Below are 13,935 nucleotides of genomic sequence, written 5' to 3'. Positions count from 1 at the left end.
TCTCTCTCTCTCTCTCTCTCTCTCTCTCTCTCTCTCTCTCTCTCACTCACGATCGTCCGTTTTCTTCCTCTCTCATCCGATTCTTCCTGTCCTACGCATTACTCCCTCTCTTCCTTTGTCGTAGTTATCTTCATTGTCACATTTGACAAGAAAAGGTTAACTCCTTGGTCACCGTTATTATGCGCGGCAACAGTTAGCGGCAACAGCTAGCGACAACGACAGCGTAGCTTCGTCTCGCTTCTCGTGAGATATCTCGTTGCGATCGGTCGCACCAAGAGATACTACTTAACTAGGTATTTAAACGGTGTTACGATGTTAGGCAGATTTGACGTGAACGTAAGCGACTCTATGTACCCATCTTCGCGTTTTATCACACCAACATCGCCGACTTGACATTTCGAGATGCAAAACATCAAAGGAACATTTGTGTTAACTTTTATCGCGTAAAATCAACGTCAAATACGCCAATGTTGTCGAAAATCGATGAGCTTGGGTCATCTCGCGCGAGATCTCGATATTTTTTCGTAAAATTTCATTATTTTCGGTTTATTTGGTACCAACAAGATAAAAAAAAACATATTATTTAGAGAGTTCCTTTGTAGTGTCATAAATGTAGATCGTTTCATAGAATCGTTTCCGTACGCTTGCAGCGTCGAAATTATACCGATTCCAATAATTTAAATCCCAATTGCGTCGATCATAATTGCACGGAAAAGCTATTGATTGTCGTGTATGCGGAATTAAAGCTAATGTTAAACGACTCTCTAAATCGACAGATCCTTACGTGACCGTTTCTCGAAACAATGTTAAATTACAATACAGAATATTATCAGTCAGAAGTAGAAAGAAATAAGTATCATAGAGCTACGCACAGACTCTCGCGACTCTGATTACACAAATAAGAAAGTACATATGATAACGACCTATAAATATCTTTAAATATGTTTGATATCAAACATTGCGGTAAAATATCGTACGATCATCTCTCTTTTAACAATTACATCGGACACGTCCTTCGCATGTTTACTTTCTATTTTATTTCATCCGTAATTGACCGATGACTTTTTTCGCTACACAGCAATTTAATGAATATATAAAGAAGCGTTATTAATTCCAGAAAATTACTCGATATCTAAATAAACTTTTCTCTTCAGCAGCTTATCGGCACGCAAAATGCACAAACAGACGTGAGCAATTGTAGGAGAGATCGGTATGCGAGATGTCACATTTTTCAAAAATTCAAAGTTACAACTTCTCGAACAACAAATTGTTGTACAAATGACTGTACAAATATGATACAGACAATTTTTCTCTGTGTTTCTATGTCCGCAAGAATTCTGTATTGCTTATTCTGTAGTAATCAAAGTACAAACATACGCTACAACCCATCTTGCTTTGATACCGAGTCGTCAAGTTAGTTAGCAATTCAAGATAAGAAAAAAAAGCGGCCGCATATAAAATATGTATTCCGATTAATAGTTTCAGAGTTTCCGTGAAAAGTCTTCCTCTACGATCTGTTGCTGGCCCTTAAATGCGGGCCAACTTTACCGTCCGTCCATATACTCGATATGCACCATTTTATGAATGAAAACAGTTTTTACTATCCGAAATCATAGAAGGAGAAGGGCGTATTAGATAGCGGCGGAACGCCGTGCAGGTCTTTCGGGACCTGCGTCTTTTTTGTTCCAGAGAGAGAAAATATCGAGAGCGCGGTTTGCTAGGTCGGGACTCGAATCCGGGTCTTTCGTTTGCCGGACAACTGCTCTAAACTGTGCTATCTGACGCTCACGATACTCTCCTCTCCCTAGATAACGTTCAGAGATACCGTTCAGAAGCGTCCCGAGCGCATGGCGACTACAGAGAGAAACAATGTTACTGTACCAGGTGGTCAGTCTCTCAAAGTCAAAGGTTGTTATCCTTTAAGACCTGTTGTCCATGATGCCCATCGAACAGTGTATCACACACACACACACACACACCACACACACACACACACACTTGCAGGCTACTTCATTTTAAGTAATGACACATCACACTGTTCCTCTCACCTATAAATACATAAGCAAAGCACACAATGGCCAACATGAGCCAATTAGACCCGGCGATCTCTTCTACTTGGAAGAAGAAAATTCGCAAGATGTCGAATAAATGTTTATTACTTTATTTCAACAACATAAATGTTAATTGTTAATTACGGGCTAAAGCAGGCTAAAGGAGTAGAATATCGCGCAATGAAAAACGGAAGATGTGAGTAATGTGATACTCGCGCGCGGTGCGAGTGAAAGACGACAGTGTTGTTGCAACATACGATTGAGGGGTAAGATGAATGAATAAGCGACCGGGAAAATACCGCGTGATTTCCCGTAATACTTAGATCTGGAAAATCGTATTTATATACGTTTTATACGCAAAATCGTTGAAATGTCGCTAATTCAAAATCATACATACAAGCTGTTAAAATTAAAGTTTTAAAACTTTGTACGGTTTGAGCTGGTATCTACAAGATAAAACTAATGAGAATAATTTTCAATCTATAAGAACCACAGTGGGATAAGAACATTCGTACGAATCAAAGAACTGTTCGCGTGCATCAGACACAATTTTCCCAAACGAGATGGAAATCTCTCCGAAGAACACCTTTTATCGGGCATACGTGAGCTAGGAGACATGGCGGAAGATAATTAAGAAGCCGCGATTGAACATTCAGTTTTGCGTAGTCCGGAGCAGAATGTCGTGTCACGAGTCTCGTGCCACTACATTCATACAACGTAAATAATCGTTATTAAAACGTAACCTTCGAAGGTTGCGCCAGACGATGGAACGAAAATTACTGCGTCCGCAACGGTAGATTCGCGCAAGAAAGATTCTACCAATTAACGCCGCTCGAACTTTCGTGTACTACAAGAAGTATTTATTTAAGTTGTACTCGCGTGCTACCAATCGACGCGCGATGACGCGATGAACAATCTTTACATCCCTCAAAAACAGTAACACTCTATAAAATGATAATTAATTCTTTGTATTGTGTTCGATAGAGACTTGCACAAAGCAAATCTTCGAAAATTAAAGAAAATAACTTGTCCAACCATATGCGAGCGCATGAGCGAGTAAGCGAGCGAAATCCTGTTTTTGATGGTTTCATCACAGTTGATACATTTTCAGTCTTGAAACTCAATTTCCAAGAAGTCATTCGTTCTCGATCGTTCACACAAAAGCCCATTGACAGCGTTCTCGTTAAGCGAGAATTGAGACTTCCAAATTGTTGGAAGAATCCGTCCTTATTTTTTTATTCGACGCAGTGATAATGGAACGGTTACTTGTGTACCGTTCAATTTAGCTAGAACAATGCCAACCCATGACGGATAATTTTAACGGAAGTCATGTGCGGTTGCAGAGTTCCGTTTGCATTACTCGATTCTGTATCCGGCAGCAGCGAGCTGCTCTCACAAGCTTCTCCGTTTTGCTTTTTGGGCCTTTTTCCTCGGTAAAAACCACCGCGTCGCCGCGCCGTACCACCCCGTTGATCTGATGTCCGATGAAACGATTAAGTGAACCGGAATATCCAGACCCCGTTGCTTTCGGCCAGTCCTCTCCCCTCTCTCTCTCTCTCTCTCTCTCTCTCTCTCTCTCTCTCTCCCTTCGCTTTCGTGCGGGCCCCGGGTCCATGTTCAAGGAAAAGCCAGACCGACGATAACCGTAAGTTCGTTGTATATTTTTAGGCCGGGCCTTTCTCCGTGCTAACTCAGTCGACGTTGAAAACACGATAAAACGAATCGACTATCGAAGAGAAAAGAAGAGAAAGAGACTTTGTCTGGTCTTTAAAGAGGCGGTCTATTCTACGATAAGCACCTTTAAGCATCTTTAAGCAAATATGACACACGTATGATTGCAAAACGAGGATAAACAATCTACAAATTTTTCTTTCTCTTTTATAGGTATCCCTTTGATATCGTATTAATTTTGACCGGGCAAAGTAGAAAAACTTCATACTTTTGTGCACTCGGACGTGCTCACAAGCCAGAATCGATTTCGCTCATCAGATCAGTTCCTCTCGACGCACGCTAAATATTCACGATTCAATAATCTCGTTATCGTGAAAAAAAGAAAAAACGGAAAACTTGACGCAAGTTGGAGAAACGATCGACGTTTTTCACGTTTCTCATAATATAATGTCCGTTATTTGTGTATACGATTTGCATATACGCCACGTATACGCCACACCCGGTCATGTGATCAATGGGACAAATCTGTTATCATTTAGCGTTAATCTTTTTCTAATCTGGCATACGATTAGTCAGCATACGATTTGAGCGCCACTGACTTTCGCAACATATTAATTGTATTTAAATTCGAAAATGTTAAATTCGTTTGCGCCACTTCTTTATCAAAGAAATATAAACTGGAATTAATTCTAATGATTCAAAAACGTAAATCCTTTAACAGTTATTTAAGTCATAATTCTTAATATATTTACAATGCAGTTTTAATTTGTAATATGGCGTATACGTGTACACAGAATAAATAGTTAGTCACGGCCGCAAGCATAGTTACAAACACAGGAAGCGACATGGTCCGACTTTTCGAGAAAATACCGTAAGAACGCTTGTCACTCTAGTAGTTTCATTTATTTTGCACAGGCTATACGATTAACAAAGCAAAGCACACACATAAATATATAAACAGATAACTCTAAATATTCCTCTCAAAGCGTGTTAGAAGAAAATATAAAATATATAAAAATTTTGCTTCTCGAGAAATGTTGGTATCGTGTGTGACCAGCAATAACAATATATTTTGACTTGATGTTAAGAGCAAACCTCTTCGCCATCCTCCCATCATATTCCTTCAACTCCTTTTCTTTTTCCCTCGTGATACCATTTTATTACTCGCGCACCGATATCCCTATTCGACTCCCTTTATCGCGGTCGTGAAAAATTTTGAGGTAGATATACATACACCAAAAGCGACCAGGCACGGTTGCCTCGATACGCGCGAAGCGATTTGTGCCGGGCTGTATACATGGTGTCTCACAATGATCGCTTCAAAAGTGTGTCGCGTTCCAGGAGAAAGATGGAGCAACCTTTATTTCTTGCAAAAATTTACGTGACACGATTTTACTCATTCGACCTTTTTAAGTCGAACAAAATTCGACCAATGAGAGACAATTGGAAATACGTGATATATCTTGTGATTATTTTGAGATACCCTGTATATCGTACGTGGGCCAGGCGAGAGAGCAGAGAGCGAGGTCCAGCCTCCTGGTGATGTAGTACACACGGTGTCTGCGCGAGCGGAGAGAAACCCGTTTACCTTTAAACTCCTCTCGCGGTGGCGGCGACGGCGGCTCTCTCTCTCTCTCTCTTTCCTTCTCTTCCTCTTAAAAGAGGCGGCAAAAGTAAAAACCGAGACAAAGCCGAAGGAGAATCGTCTAAGCGAACAAAACTTGCGCACGCGAACGCGCGCAAGTCGAATTATCGTTAGGCTTCGTGCAATGACGGTTGGCTGCGTCGAATTTTGCCATAAGCGGTTCGAAAAGCAACACAAGACGTTTACGTATGCGGACTGATTCGATACAAGCCACACCGCCGCATAAGCTAGCTTGATTCAGCCGCTTTGTTTTGTGTCCTGTGTGTACGGCAAGTGTTGTTAAAACGCAACTTAAAACGGGAAACGTTATCTCCACTTTTTGCGATATAACATCAAAGTATTCGGGCTGACGAGAAAGTCGCTGAGAAATTTTGGCAAATAAGGTGTCTGTGGAAAAGATATTAATATCAGTGGGAAATACCAAATTCCCATTCGGATGAGATATTATTTAAATAGTGCACTCTAATATGTATAAATTTGCTAAATATATCCCTTGCTCTGTTACATATATAAATACATTTTGTTCTATAGATACGAATATATTACGTTAGTGGAAAAGCAACAACGAGTCACCTTTTATAACTACTATTGCCAGAACGATAGCGATTTATGAATAATTTGTTTCTATTGAATGTAATCAAGTTTGACTAAAAAAAAACACTGAACCAAATTTTGTGACCACCTTAATAGATTGTATAATGCCTGTATCATACTAATGATTGGCGACTACATTCGCATGTGCGTATAAGATTCTCTTGACCAATCACAAAGGAGTTGGCTGTTGGATCGGTCAAAAGACAATTGCAAGAACGCAGACAGTTGTCAATCATTAGTATAATATGGACATTATACAATCTATTGAGCTAGTCACAAAATTTGGTTCGAGCCAAATTTGATTTGATTGTATTTGCCAATCGTTAGTGTGACACGGGACATAAGCATACAATAACGAGAGAGTAAAACATCTTTAAATTATTACCGGTATCACAGCTGGGTGCTTAGCATTTCTGCCTATTCTCTCTCTCTCTCTCTCTCTCTCTCTCTCTCTCTCTCTCTCTCTCTCTCTCTCTCTCTCTCTCTCTATCTATCTATCTATCTATCTATCCTCTATCTATACTGATTCTTTTTCAGCTCTAATGTTTAAATTATGTTTACTATGTGTACTTCGACAATCAGGCGCAAACTGTCTCGACACGAATACGAACGCCATATTGTGTATAACGTTCTATCTAGTCGGTTTAAGGTCAACACACTCCTCCGAAATATAACGCTGGATGTTTTTTATTTTTCCAACGTAACTGGCGTCAGTTCGATGTTGAATTCCGACTTTCGTTACTACTCGAGTCAGCCCTCGAGAACCACAAAGGTCGGTGGACCCCGGGACGGTAAACCGCAAGGCAGGGTCCGGCCTGGTTGTGGGCTTCCTTAAAGAGCATTTCTGCTTCGTCTGAATCCTCCAGGAATCACCAGGCCGAAAGAGCTTGAAGGAGCTCTCTATCGATCCAGACCGCTTCGTATCACGAAACTGGCTGGCACCTCGGAGAGCTCGGAAGGAAGGGAAACGGAGAAAGAGATGAGAAAAGGAAGAAAACCTAATTCATTTTTTCCCTTCACCCCTCTTCTTTGCTCACATTTCCGAGAGAGAGAGAGAGAGAGAGAGAGAGAGAGAGAGAGAGAGATCCAACTATTAATTTTCTCGTCAATGCGTTTGTTTTTTTCTATTTTGTTACAAACACAGCCCACAACATGTCTAAATTTTTGCATACACATGTTAGTTTGGATCCTTCAAGTCTCAAAATGTTTATGGCAAACATTACAGTATTTCAATCGTTTGTTCTTATTTCCTAAACGCAAAATTAATCTCATTTTAAATTTCAAGATTTGACAAACTTATGAAACTTTAAACGAACTATTCGTATATACGTTCTAAAATGATCTAGCAAGATATCTATTAAATCTATTTTTTTACGAATATAGAAATTTTCAAGCCTTTCTTGATCATTTAATGTATTATTATAATATAATTTGTGTAATATTATATACAGATTAGCATGGAAAATTTTCTAATAAATACGTTCACAGAATACCTCAAAGTTGCAGGAGATTCTATTGACTAGAAATTTATCAATCGATATATATATATTATAACTTCATGTTCGACGAAAATTAATAAAATTAAACTAATCTAATGTTAGATTATTAGAATTAATAATATTAAATATTATTAAAGACAAAGCAGAATTATATATTTTTAATATCGTAACAAAATTTTTGAAAAATATAACATCTTCCAAAAGGAAACTAGGCTATACTCTTCGATAAATTTGAATCGACCCCATTTCTAAGAAAATTATGATCTGGTTGCTAAGATTATTTAACATTAAAAATTAAACAATTTTGATCAATTAAGCTCCAAGAATACCAACTAGTAACTTAGTTATTCTTATATGTATGTCCATTCTGGATAAATAGAGTTTTATGTTTTGTTCCAACTCGCCAAGTGATTTTCCCACTGAAAATACTAATATACCTATAGCTGCAGAATAAAATCGCTAATGTTCAAAATTGTATAAAGTTTTTCTCGAAAAAATGTAAGTAAATTTTATTTTCTCAATTTGTTATCGATGTCATTTCAAAAAGTACAAGGTTGGTTATGTTTAGTTTTATTATAGTTATAAGACTTATTAAATTCTCCGCAAGAGAACATACACAGACACAGTATATATATGAACGTACATAATTATGTATACATTCAGAAAGTCGTACTTCTCGATGGTTAATTTTATTCGGACGCAAAACTTTTCATCAGGAAACGTCTTTTAAAAATTTATTTTATGAAAAAAAAATTTTTTTACTCAAACGCGATCGATACCTGAAACTTCTAAGGTTAACTATTTTTCCAGGATCTGATATCTTCCGTGTGATGAAATGCTTAATCTGATTTCAGAATGGTGCGTCTTTAATGAATATCTTAATCTACATACAATGCAATGTAATGGTTTAATCGTCATTGGTTAATATTTAACGCTGACAATTAAATGCCAATAATTACGAGATCCAGACAATTATGGAATTATTTTCGTTTCAATTTTCATCATGATAAACTGTTTTCAAAAGAAATTTAAGAATATGTCATTGTCGACGGATATTCATATTTTGGATTTGTTTTTTTAATGTTCCGTAAACATTCCTATTTATTTCTTCGGAAGAGTCTTTTAGTAGAGAAATTATTTCATTATTCTCAGATTTTTCTCTACCACACAAGTCTTTTGAAGAAATAAATTGAAATATTCACGAAACATTGAAGACAAATCTATGAAAGATGCGACATTAATCCGGAAGCTATATCAAGCATTGTTCTAGGATCTTTGTGACCGGTTCGCGCGAGAATAATGACGAGCAACTTAAAAGCTATTAATATCGTGAATTAGCAACAAATTCTTTATCCTTGTCACATCCTTGATTTGATGTAATTGGGTGATTGCATAGTCCTAGCAACTTACCGAGGATAAAAACTACTTTTTCCCGTCTCTTTGACGCACAATTAGAATGATTATCTTTGGGAAAGATGTACGATATCGGCTGAAAGAGACAGAGGGATAATTAGCTTTTTCGAGTTAGAATAAATCTCGAAAGACCAAGTTGAACCATCATGCCTATACGTAAACATACATGTATATTCCGTGTACACGTGTGTATGCTCAAGTGTCTTAACTTGTCTCGTGTTGCAGTAAATTATGTTTGATATTTTAAGTTTGAGGGAATGTGGTTATGCGACGAAAACGGAAAGTCGAGCAAAGTTAAGGGTATTCTTCTTATATTACTTTCAACAACAAAAGGGTAGCGAAAAAGTATGTGGAATTGAACGAAAGAACAGAAAAACGAAAAGTCCAATTATTCTCGTGAGACGTCTTTCCAGCTTGTCGGCAATTCGCGCGATGCATAAACCGTGTGCAGCTAGTGCGGTTGGTATTTAATCGCGTAGAAAAACGTCGCGATAATTCGGCCGCATTGACACAATGGTAACTATCCCGAAACGATCAAATGTCCAGTAGTCGTCATGCTTCAAAGTAGTGCAAAGAACTTTCAAATAACCCGAGATAGGATGTCTGACCATAATATTTCGTGTACATATAAAAAATTCCTGTACCATTTTGCGAACAATTACGTAAAAAATATTTAGTTATTAATTAAAGAAGATCGACGAATGTGTTTACGTATTACACTGTGAGTGGAGCACTGTAAAAACAGTGCCTGGATCGCAGTGCTCAACGTTCCGCGCGCAGCACTTCCCTCTATAGCTCATCGCCACTCACGTCTTTTAAGCTAGCAGGACCAAATCAGCAAAATTAAATCGGACCTATGCAATTATTTACTATCTATTTTGTACTAATTTGTACCATTAATGCAAATTTTGTACTTCCGCGCCGTTTTGAAAAAAAAACAAGGGCACTGCCAGGTCAAGATCAAGCTAGTAGGAACATAATAAAAAAAAAAGAAAAAACCGGAAATAATGTATGCAATCCAAAGTACTGAATTTGTACTAATTTGTACCATCAAAAGAAACCCAACATATTGATTCATTAACCGTATAAAACACAACTCCTAATTAAAATCAACCTTACTAAGCGCAAGAATAAAGTAATATTTTCAATCAGCAGAATCCAATCGCGACTAGTGCATTAAATAAGTCATGATTTGTACTGATAAAATACAAAGTGTGAGATCTTGTACCCTCGCCGTTTTCTTGGAATCCATCCCAATCCCAATTATGCGCAAGAATAAAGACGTATGTGAAGATGGCACCACATTTAAAAAAAAAAATCAATTTATTATCATAGTTCTGATCGCATCCCAATGAGTTCTAGATAACATTTAGAAATAGTTCCGGCGAAATGAAGTAAAAAAACCAATTTTGAAGTTTTCGGGTGCTAAGTTCACAAAATGAGATCAGAAAAATGACCGTAACTTTTTAACGGTTGCACCAAATGAATTTCATCATTAGAGTTTTTTATAGAACTCTTGTGGTGCTATCCAGAACTCCGGTCAGAATTATTCGCTGGAATTATTAAAAAAAATTTCACCTTTTCAGGACTTAGAAATTTTCACGAAACCGAATCTTCGAACGGCTAGAACTTCTCTCTCATCGGTTTTAGCTGAAAGATTCATAAAGATAACCGACAGAACTCTTCGGGGTGCTACCAGAACTCCGATCAGAACGCCGGAAATGTTAAAAAAATTTCACCGTTTCAGGACTTAGAAATTTTCACGAAACCGAATCTTCGAACGGCTAGAACTTCTCTCTCATCGGTTTTAGCTGAAAGATTCATAAAGATAACCGACAGAACTCTTCGGGGTGCTACCAGAACTCCGATCAGAACGCCGGAAATGTTAAAAAAATTTCACCGTTTCAGGACTTAGAAATTTTCACGAAACCGAATCTTCGAACGGCTAGAACTTCTCTCTCATCGGTTTTAGCTGAAAGATTCATAAAGATAACCGACAGAACTCTTCGGGGTGCTACCAGAACTCCGATCAGAACGCCGGAAATGTTAAAAAAATTTCACCCCCTCAGAAATTAGAAATTTTCACGAAACCGAATCTTCGAACGGCTAGAATTTCTCTCTCATTGGTTTTAGCTCGGAGATTCATAAAGGTAATCGATAGAACTCATCGGGGTGCTACTAGAACTCTAGTCGGAACGCTGGAATTATTAAAAAAAAATGTTACCACCAGGTGCTTAGAAAAAAAATGATCTAATTTTTTTAAATTTTGACAACAAAATTTTTTTCAGTATGTTATTTGTGTTTTAGTGCTAGTTCTAATAGTCCTCTTTCTCTCCAAATTATTCTATCAATTGTCCTCCTAATTCTAAACGTTACAGTTGACAGAAATAATTTATAGCGTTTTGAATTTTTGGAATGGTAAAGTTAGCCCTGCCTTATAATGCCTTATAGCCATGACCTTATAATGGTATGCTCGCTCCTGTGACCAACGTAACTTTATGAAAAAGAAAATGAAAATGTTAGAACTCTTGAGTGGACTATAAGGAATATACTCATTTATTATTAAATATTAGATTATATATAGGGTGTCCAGCATAAAACGTCCAAGAAGAAAAATATAAGTAGAGCAGATAAAAGTGAACAAATAGTGTATAGATCATTTTTAACTGGGCTAACTTCACCATCTTGAAAATTCAAAACGCTATAAATTATTTCTGTCGACTGTAACGTTTAGAGTTAGGAGGACAATCGATAGAATAATTTGGGGAGAAAGAGGACTATCATAACTAGCACTAAAACACAAATAACACACTGGAAAAAATTTTGTTGGCAAAATTATAAAAATTAGATTATTTTTTTTGTCAGCACCTGGTGGTAACATTTTTTTTAATAATTCCAGCGTTCCGACTGGAGTTCTTGTAGCACCCCGATGAGTTCTATCGATTATCTTTATGAATCTTCGAGTTACAACCAATGAGAGAGAAGATCTAGCTGTTCAAAGATTCGGTTTCGTGAAAATTGCTAAGTCCCATAAGAATACAATTTTTTTCGTATTTCCGGCGTTTTAACGGGAGTTCTGAATAGCACCACAAGAATTCTATAAAAAATTCTAATGATGAAATCCATTTGATGCAACCGTTAAAAAGTTACTGTCATTTTTCTGATCTCATTTTGTGAAAATTTTTAAGTCCTGAAAAGGTGAAATTTTTTTAAATAATTCCAGCGTTCCGACCGGAGTTCTGCATTTCAAAGAATTCTATCGATTATCTTTATGAATCTTCGAGCTAAAACCAATGAGAGAGAAGTTCTAGCCGTTCAAAGATTCAGTTTCGTGAAAATTTCTAAGTTCTGAGGGGGAGTTAAATTTTTTTAACATTTCTGGCGTTCTGATCGGAGTTCTGGTAGCACCCCGAAGAGTTCTATCGATTATCTTTGTGAATCTTCGAGCTACAACCAATGAGAGAGAAGTTCTAGCCGTTCGAAGATTCGGTGGTGCCGAATCTAAATTTTATCATATACGTCTTTTGAAACATAAAACTGATAGAATATATTATTTATGAGACTTTATTAGTTTATTATTTAAGAGGAGCTAATAACGACATGAACCATAATATAACCTTATTCTTTATATATTTACAGCAAATTCGTTAGCGCGACTGAGAACCTTCTTCTCAGACGTGGAATAAAGTATCATTTCTAATCAGCAGAATCGAATCGCGACTTGTGCATTAAATATGTCGTGATTTGTACCGATAAAATACAAAGTGTGAGATTTTATACTTTCACTGTTTTTTCGGAATCCACTCCAATCCCAATTATGTGCAAGATTAACAAGAATAAATCATATGTAATCAGCAGAATCGAATCGCGACTTGTGCGTCTCATCAGTTTTTGAAGTATACCGAAAGTAGCGGAACCTCCGAACACTCCGAGAAATGATACTTTATTCTTGCGCATAATTGGAGTTGTGGTGGATTCTGAAGAAACGGCGAGACTACAAAATCTCACACTTTGTATTTTATCGGTACAAATCATGACCTATTTAATGCACAAGTCGTGATTCGATTCTGCTGATTAGAAATGATACTTTATTCTTGCGCATAATTGGAGTTAGGGTAAATTCCGAAAAAATGGCGAGGGTACAAAATCTCACACTTTGTATCAGTAGAAATCATGATCTATTTAATGCACAAGTCGCGATTCGATTTTACTGATTAGAAATGATACTTTATTCCTGCGCATAATTGGGGTTGGCGAGGATTCCGAAGAATCTACAAAAGCGAAGGTACAAAATCTCATATTTTGTATTTAAATCATGACCTATTTAATACACAAGTCGCGATTGAATTCTGCTGATTGAAAATAATACTTTATTCTTGCGCTTAATAAGGTTGATTTTAATTAGGGGTTGTTTTACGGTTAATGAATCAATATATTGGGTTTCTTTTGATGGTACAAATTAGTAGAAATTCAGTACTTTGAATTGCATACATTGTTCCCGGTTTTTTCTTTTTTTTTTTTGTTATGGTCCTGCTAGCTTGATCTTAACCTGGCAATACCCTGTTTTTTTCAAAACGGCGCGAGATACAAAATTTGCATTAATGGTACAAATTAGTGCAAAATAGATAGTAAATAATTACATAGGTCCGATTTAATTCTGCCGATTTGGCCCTGCTAGCTTAAAAGACGTTCGCCACTCGACGTTCGACGCTCGCCTAGCGTAATATTACTCTACTCAAACGTCGAGCAGTAATAAACTAGAAGAGAATTGTGCGGACGCGAGAAGCGCTGATTATCGCGATCCAGACATCGTTTCTCACTCTACTCACAGTATCACACGCGATCCATACACGTTCGCCCATCTTCTTTAATTAATAACTCCAAATTGTATGTAATTGTTTGCAAAATGGTAAACGAATTTTTGTTTAGTTTGACCTAATCTACATGTACACAAAGTGAGTATATGTAATCGTCAGACATCCTATGTGTAGAGAGAGAGAGAAAGAGAGAGAGAGAGAGAGAGAGAGAGAGAGAGAGAGAGAGAGAGAGAGAGAGAGAGAGA

At 37.2% G+C, this 13,935-nt stretch overlaps 1 protein-coding gene across 11 annotated transcripts in view; it reads right to left on the bottom strand.

Moving 5' to 3' along the window:
* The window catches only part of LOC116844167 (RING finger protein 44), a 49,924-nt gene that overhangs the window by 16,037 nt on the left and 19,952 nt on the right, over window positions 1-13,935 (bottom strand). Inside the window, exon 1 of one of the 11 annotated variants that reach the window (XM_032815371.1) lies at window positions 1,882-6,412. The exons of the other annotated variants lie outside the window; for them this stretch is intronic. The gene's annotated coding sequence lies outside the window, so the exon portion shown is untranslated. Of the gene's footprint in view, window positions 1-1,881; window positions 6,413-13,935 lie in introns of those variants that run through there. 11 annotated transcript variants of the gene reach the window in all.

Source organism: Odontomachus brunneus, unplaced genomic scaffold (assembly GCF_010583005.1).
Source record: "Odontomachus brunneus isolate Ranch 3 - 2012 unplaced genomic scaffold, Obru_v1 Obru_scaffold_039, whole genome shotgun sequence".
Taxonomy (NCBI): Eukaryota; Metazoa; Arthropoda; class Insecta; order Hymenoptera; family Formicidae; genus Odontomachus; species Odontomachus brunneus.
This window is presented reverse-complemented; position numbering and strand designations above follow the sequence as displayed.